Here is an 8049-nt window from a genome sequence, read left to right on the forward strand (position 1 = left end):
ACATCCACCCTTGAGATATTTGTATGTGTTGATGAGATCCCTTCTCAATCTTCTCTTCTTCAGGCTGAACAAGCCCAACTCTCTCAGCCTTTCCTCATAGGGGAGATGCTCCAGTCCCCTAATCATCCTTGCTGCTCTCTTCTGGACTCTCTCTAGGATTTCCTCATCTTTCTTGAACTGGAGAGCCCAGAACTGGACACAGTACTCCAGGTGAGGTCTCACCAGGGCAGAATAGAGGGGGAGGATAACCTCCCCCGACCTGCTGGCCACACTCCTCTTAATGCACCCCAGGATACCATTGGCCTTCTTGGCAACAAGGGCACACTGCTGGTTCATGGTCAGCTTGTCGTCCACCAGGACTCCCAGGTCCCTCTCGGCAGAGCTGCTTTCCAGCAGGTCAGCCCCCAGCCTGTACTGGTGCATGGGGTTCAACCTCCCCAGGTGCAGCACTCGACACTTGCCCTTGTTGAACTTCATCAGGTTCCTGTCCGCCCAACTCTCTAGCCTGTCCAGGTCCCGCTGAATGGCAGCACAGCCTTCTGGCATATCAGCTACTCCTCCCAGTTTTGTGTCATCAGTGAACTTGCTGAGGGTACACTCTGTCCCCTCATTCAGGTCATTGATGAACAAGTTGAACAAGACCAGGCTGAGTACTGAGCCATGGAGAACTCCCCTAGCTACCGGCCTCCAACTAGACTCTGCGCAGCTGATCAGAACCCTCTGAGCCCTGTCATTCAGCCAGTTCCCAATCCACCTCACTGTCCACTCATCCAGCCTACACTTGAGCTTCTCTATGAGGATGTTATGGCAGACAGTGTCAAAAGCCTTGCTGAAGTCAAGGTATACAACATTCACTGCTCTCCCCTCATCTACCCAGCTGGTCATGCCATCGTAGAAGGCTATCAGATTTGTTAGGCATGACTTCCCCTTGGTACTGGGTACTCCTGATCATCTTTTCCTCTACTTGCTTGGGGAGGACACCCAGAATGATTACAAACAGCTGCTTTTCAATACATATATGTAGGTTGAGCTACTGAGGACAGCTAAAGAGTGCATCAATGAGTTAACACTTATCTACCTGCAGCAGTCTTTATGATGTGGAAGCCAGAAAAAAAACTTTGCTTCCTAGATGAAAAAAACTGAGATTCAAGAGGAGGTGTCAGAGTTGTTTGGTCAGTAACATTTGACCCCATGTGCCAACAGCCCCAGAAAACCACTCGAAGACAGCAGCTGGGCTGACAGAGGTGTGGTGCAGGTGCAGTTATGAGAAACAACACAGGATGAGAGGTTTTTCTTGTTGTTGATTGTGTGTCTACTACTACTAGTTTAGAGTGGAACTACTGAAAAGTTATGTTACTCATTCTTCAGTCTTTTTACTGTAGAGACTAGGCACAGTCCTATGGGTTTGCCAACACTGGCACAATAACACGCAAAATTACTGTGAGGATAGAGGCATTTCTCATTGAAAAGCCCTCCCTGGATGGGGAAGGAACTGTTTCTGAAAAGCAGTTAGTTCCAGGTGTGCCAAAGCGCACAGCTACGTTAGCAGGTGGTAGGATGGGAAACACCAACTCGGTGCCTCCAGAATACGAGGTACCTGTCAGGTCATACCATTAGTGCCATCTGCGTTTGGTGAACCCACACTTCACTGTGGAGGCTGTCGCTTGGGTCTAAGCATGCAGGCTCTGGTCTCTATGCCATCCGCTGCAGCTGCCCCCCTGCCTTCTTGGTGGCTCTGGCTGAACAGGGGCTGCAGATACATGGGCTGTGTTTTGGGGCTGCCCTGAGGCGGCGGCTCTGGTTCCTGCCCTGCAGCCCTGGCTGTGTGGAGAGGCATTGTGACAGCCTGAGAAAACCTCTTGGTGACATCCCAGATGAAGTGCAGTTTACTGAACAATCCTCCTTCGGAGCTTTCAGACACAAAGAGTTAGCATGCCCCTGAGCAGAAAACGCTTTGCCAGAGGCAAAGGGTTCAGGAACAGAGCAGCAACAGCAGCCAGAGGTGCAGCAGGAGGGGAGGCCCTGTGTGTGACCAGGAGGCTTCCCATGTGTGGGCCAGTGAAGTTACCTGCCCAGGCACTAACCTCGGTGTCCCCCTGCCTGTTACCTGTCCCGGTGTGGCCCCCAGCACTGGCACTGAGAACGGGAGAAAAAGGGACCATGTGCCTCAGGGGGATAGTAGCCCTACTTACCTTTTTGCTGCAGTGTTGCCCATTTGTGCCTAATTCACCGCCCCCTCTCATGAGAAGATGTTTTTCTGTCACTGCTGCCCATGTTTCTCCCACCACCAGTGGTCCTTTTCCCATTTACTTCTGCCTCAGACACATTAATTTGCATCTTTTTCAGGCCGCATCTCATTTCAGTCCCTGCCACGCTTCTGTTCTCACTGGATGCCTTTGTGTTATTCCGTTGTCCTAGCAGGTGTTTGCAGCTTGTCCTAGTTTAATATCATCTGCAAGCCTCAGTGTTTACTTCCACCTTCTGCATCCTGATGAAGCTGTTTGGGAAAAGGAGCACAGTCATGGGGGTACCTCAGCAGACACTCCCGGCACCTGGCTCCCAGCGCTGGAGCAACATCCAGGGAGCCAGAGCAGGATTCATCCCGAGCAAACCACACAGGGAACCTCGGATATAAGTATGTCCGTTGCACTTATTTCTTCCTTGTCAGCAACTGCTGAGCCCAGGCTTGAGATAAAGCCATGCAAATGATTTATTGGCTGTAACTATCTAAGACAAAAGACAAACTGATACGGGTGTTGAAGGGGCAGTGAAGGTGCGATTCATTAACTAACAGCTTAGTCTCCATCTTATACTTTACTAATAATACTTCATGACAAAATAGAGAAGTAAACATATTCTATGACCTGATCTTTAGGACCAAATCAGTATGCAGTATTACAAGCGCAACTTTGTAAGTAAATACATGTGGCAAATTTGCTCTGACAGACACCTATACTCATTTATTGAGGATAAAGCAGAGAAAAAAATGGCTAGAGTAATTATATGCCCCTTAAAAAACCAGAACATCTTACCTAGAAAAAACAGTGGGCAAAACTATTTCTGTCAGCATGGCTGGAATAAAATGCTCCATTTTTAATAATTCAACCAAATAGTTTTTCCATTATTCTTTAGAACTAGATATTTTGGCAAAGATATAACTTTCCTAAGAAAACTTTTTAAGTTCACTTGTAAAAAGAATATATTAAGTTATACTTAAAAAAATAGACCTTTTTTGCTTCTAATTTTTTAACTGAACCTGCTCACAGAGGTTAGTTGTATTAAAGCTGCATCTTTTGGTGAGTGTGTTAGCCGCTGGAACAAATGTGCCCCTTGTGCTGCTGTCCATAAGGAAGAGAAGATCAACCTAAACCATGCAAAGGAGCCTAGCCCAATTTCCTGAAGGCTCACAGAGATCCTAGACATGCTGATAGCCACCTGCTGGGATCTTCAGACTTACAGTGGATGCTCAGCTCCCACTGATTTAAACCAAAGAAAACACCCAAAGAAGTGAAAAGTAGCTTGTGTCACCTGGCCCTGCCTAGCTGTCACCTGTGTGGTGATCACCATGATTACACTAACGTGCTTACCTGGCCTTGAAAGTGAATACACAGGAGGCTGAGGCTGATTTTCTCTCCAGTGCTGGGAGGACCTGTGAAAATATCTTCATCTAGCATCAGCAAAGTATCCCTGGCCAAGCCTCAGCCTGGGACAGCATCTTGGCCAGCTTGGGCCACCCCACTTATGGGTGGTCTGACAGAACCAGGAGTTTTATGGAGCTATGGCATGAGAGTGGGGCTGTGATTGCAGGTGGGTCCCATTTGCACGTCAGAGTGGCTGGCATCACATATTCACTTAATCATCACACAATTTTTTTAATGTAAAGCAGCTTGAAGGCTGCTCTATGTTACACCAAAGATATCATCAAGTGCAAGCCTACATTTCATGGAGAAAAAAAAAAGGACTTTTTGAGGCTACTTTTGCACCCTGAATTTGGGGAATGTAATCCTCTGCTGTAACCACAGAGTGGGGCCGTTGTCTTTGGGAGCGTTCGAGGGGCTGCAGCCATGAAAAGGCCATTCAGCTGGGGAAGCAGCTGGGCTGTAATTCACAATGTTTCCTTAGACAACCGTAACAGATGCAGCAAAAACGGTCCCATAGAGAAGAATGTGAGGTATATGGACTTTGTAAATAACCTTCCCACACAGATGTCTTTCCCAGTGATTTAACCAAAAAAAAAAAAAAATACTCTGAAGGAAAAAAAGCTCAAGTTCAGCAGAGCACGATGCTCCACAGGGATTCAGCCTCGCCAGAGTACCACAGGGTTATACAGTGAAAGAGGAGGGTGAACAAGATGTGTGGAAGAAGAGTAAGAATCATTCCCAAGTTAAAAGGTATTCGTAAGAAAACCAGGCAAGACTTCAAGCTTACAGAGACAAACCTTTCAGGTGAGCTGGCGGACAGAGAAGGGCTGAAAGCAGAAAATTCATTCAGTGGAACAAACTCTCCACAGAGCTGAAGAGTTGCTAAGCGAAGAGCATGGCACTGCTTCAGGATGGGAATAACTTGGTAATGTTAACGACAGACGAATATGATGGGTTAATGTGACAGTAGGGCCAGGGTAGCCAGCAGTGCAAGAGTTGTACGTATAGAGCCTGCCGTGGCCTTCACCAGGTACTTTTGATTAAATATACTTAAATGGACAGCATTTGTTGAACTAAAAAGCAAAATATTTTTTCTATGTGATCCAGCAACTCCTTCTGTTCTTTCCTTATCTGTGCTTTATTGCTATTTTTGTTTCTACAGATTTCCAGGTGTACTTTGCAACTACCTGAAGCCATGTAGTCTTTGAGTCATGTATTATCAAAGCTAATGGCACTGTTGCAGTCAGAGGGCTGAGTAACAGCAGAAGGGGCCCAGGGCAAAAGCTGACTGTGAAATGTGAACCCGCTCCGCAAAAAGGAAGTGGAAAAGCTGGAAAAGTGTGTGGCTGCAGGCAGGAGGAAGAGCAGAGCAGCTCTTCAGCAACGTTATTGACCAAATCACCCCCTAGTAAAGATGTTGTTTACTCAGCTCCAGAGCTGAGAAAACACATCAGAGGAGGCAGTGAGCTAGAAGCCGCTGAGTGTTTGCACTGACATGAATCACCGAATCACAGTGTAGATGGGGGACCTCTGAGGATCACCTGGTCCAGCCCTCCTGCCCAAAGCAGGGTCAGCTGCCTGCAGGTTGCCCAGGTCAACACATGGAGCCTCCACAGCCTTTCTGGGCAGCCTGTGCCTGTGTTTGACAACCCTCACAGGAAAATATTTTCTTGTGTTCAGGTGGAGTTTTATGTGTTTCAGTTCGTGCCCATTTCCTCTTGTCCTGTCACTGAGCACCACAGAGAAGACCCTGGCTCCCTCTTCTTCCTCCTTCCCGTGAGGTATTTATATACATTGATGAGATCCTCCCGAGCCTTCTCTGCACTAAAAAGTCCCAGCTCTCTCAGCCTCTCCTCATATGAGAGATGCTCCACTCCCTTAATCATCTTAGTCGCTCTGCACTGGACTCACTCCAGTAGCTCCACATCTCTCTTGTACTGCGGAGCCTAGAATTGGGTACAGCAATCCAGGCATCCCACTGGTGCTGAGCAGGGGGACAGATCACCTTCCTCTGCCTGCTGGCATGGCTTCTCCTCATGCAGCTCAGGATGCTCTTGGCCTCCTTTGTAGCAAGAGTGTGTTAATGGCCCATGGTCAACGTGTTGTCCACCAGGACCCCCAGGTCCTTTTCTGCAGAGCTGGTTTCCAGCTGACGAGCCCGCAACTTGTCCCAGTGCCTGGGGTTATTCCTCCTCAGGTGCAGGACTTTGCATTTTCCCTTGCTGGACTTCATGAGATTCCTCCCTGACCACTTTTCCAACCTGTCCAGGTCTGTTTGGTTTGTGAGTGACAGAAAGAAAGGGACACAAAGAAAGGAAGAGGTAGAAAACACAGAAATTTGTTTTTCAATTTACCATGGTGGAAAATCTCTGTAATTCTAGCTCAAGTTAACTCAAGCTCAGGTTCTCAAATTGGTTTTGTTACATTTTTTTTTAGTAGTACTCAGTAATCCTCAAAAATGCCATGGCGCTTTTTGCCTGTGGCTTCTCCTGATGCTATTCTGTTGAGTCCAACTTGTTACTACTCAAATCTGTCCTGACGAGAACAGGTGCAACTCAGCTGAAATCATGATGACTGTGCGTAGTCCCATATGTCACTGCAGAGTGGAAAAAAAATTAATAGCGTCTAGTAAAGTAGAAAGCAAAATCAAATGTGTGGTTTCAGTTACCTTTGCTACTTTTTGCAGTCAGAAAAATACTTCTTGCTCTTGTGAAGTTTGACAACAGCTCCTTGAACAAAGCAATGCATTTTCAGCAGGCTGTATTTAATATTAAATGGCTCTATATCTGCAAGCATAAACTAGTAATGGGAAACATATCACTGGGAACAAATACCCATCTCTACCTGTGGTCTCATCTCTGCTTTTGATTAAATTCCTGCATTTGCAGCAAAGGAAGCAATGAATTTACAACTTTGTAGGTAAGAGAAGATAGTTGAACAGTTGCTCCGTCTTGATTTACAGTTCATTTATTTTTATCTACCAGTCAACACACAAATACACTCTCTTACAAGTTTGGGATTTGGAAGAGCTTTCAGAAAGGAAATAATATTTCCTGATCCTTTTTAAGCGGTTAACTCTTTTCCCAAGGCCCATCATCAATTACAGTGAAAACTGACTTACAAGAAATTTTTGTCTAGATGAATAAAATATTCCAGAGACTAAATACATTCATAAAACCAGTTTGGCTCAGAGAATGTGCAGGCTTAAGTTATTAGTCAGCAAGTTGACAGGACAAGGGGTAATGGTTTTAAACTAAAACAGGGTAGATTTAGACTAGAGGTAAGGAAGAAATTCTTTACAATGAGGGTGGTGAAACACTGAAATGAGTTGCCCAGAGAGTGGTGGAGGCCCCATCCCTGGAAGCATTCAAGGCCAGGTTGGACGGGGCTCTGAGAAACCTGATCCAGTTAAAGGTGTCCCTGCTCACTGAAGGGGGGTTGGACTAGATGACCTCTAGGGGTCCCTTCCAACCCAAAACATTCTATGATTCTATGATTCTAAGTTCTTTGACCTTTGTTAGGAGCTAACCACCACCATAAGTCATTACCACTTACCATACTGTAGGTTCACTTTTAAAGATTGAAACCACCAACTCCAGCATCATCTGTGTGTCATTTGGCACTGAACAGCCGCGTTTCTAATGATTATATTTACACCGTGTTTTCCACATTTCTCTCTTAAAGCCTGTGTAGTCAATGGCAGAAGGTGTCTTGTTGATGAACACATTGACAGCTCAGCAGGAGGGTATTTGTCATGAATCTGGTTGGGAGGTCTTCTGCAGCTCCCTAAGCTATCGTCCTGCTGGGCAGTCACCCTGCGGTCCTGCTGAGACCAGCCCATCGCCTGGAGCTACGCGTGCTCTTATGCCAGCAGTGACATTTCCCTACCCTTCCCTGGGTCTCTCTAGTGACTTGGATCCTGCCATGAGAACAAAATTTGCATGGACTTGAGTGGCAGGACTGGGCTGTGCTCATATAAATGCAGTAAGGGCAGCAACAAATTGCACAGCACAGTGTGGGGCTGCAATCCTAGCAGGTCACACTTGGCATTTCAAATCCTTTCTTTGATCGTTTGGCTTGATGTAATTCCTAGCTGACCACAGCATCCTGTTCACAATGCTGCTAATTATTTTACTGTAGAAATTGAGTGTTGGGTTACATTTTGGGCAGGGGGAAATCATAACCCAGACAATGGCATTGCAAAAAGGAGTGAGATTGCAAGAGCTCATCCATTTCTCACCCCTTCATCTCTGTCTTCTCCGTACGCTGATGGAGAAAAGGGGCAAAGCCACTGCCTTTTTCCTTCCCATCTCTTCCTACCCTCTGCAGATATGCTTTGCACCTCCTGAGTGTCAGAGCACAGGTCTGCCTGGCTTTCACACAGATCCTTGTGTGCCCCCCCTCCCCC

Source organism: Egretta garzetta, unplaced genomic scaffold, assembly GCF_000687185.1.
Source record: "Egretta garzetta isolate BGI_Z169 unplaced genomic scaffold, ASM68718v1 scaffold40, whole genome shotgun sequence".
In the NCBI taxonomy this organism is placed as follows: domain Eukaryota; kingdom Metazoa; phylum Chordata; class Aves; order Pelecaniformes; family Ardeidae; genus Egretta; species Egretta garzetta.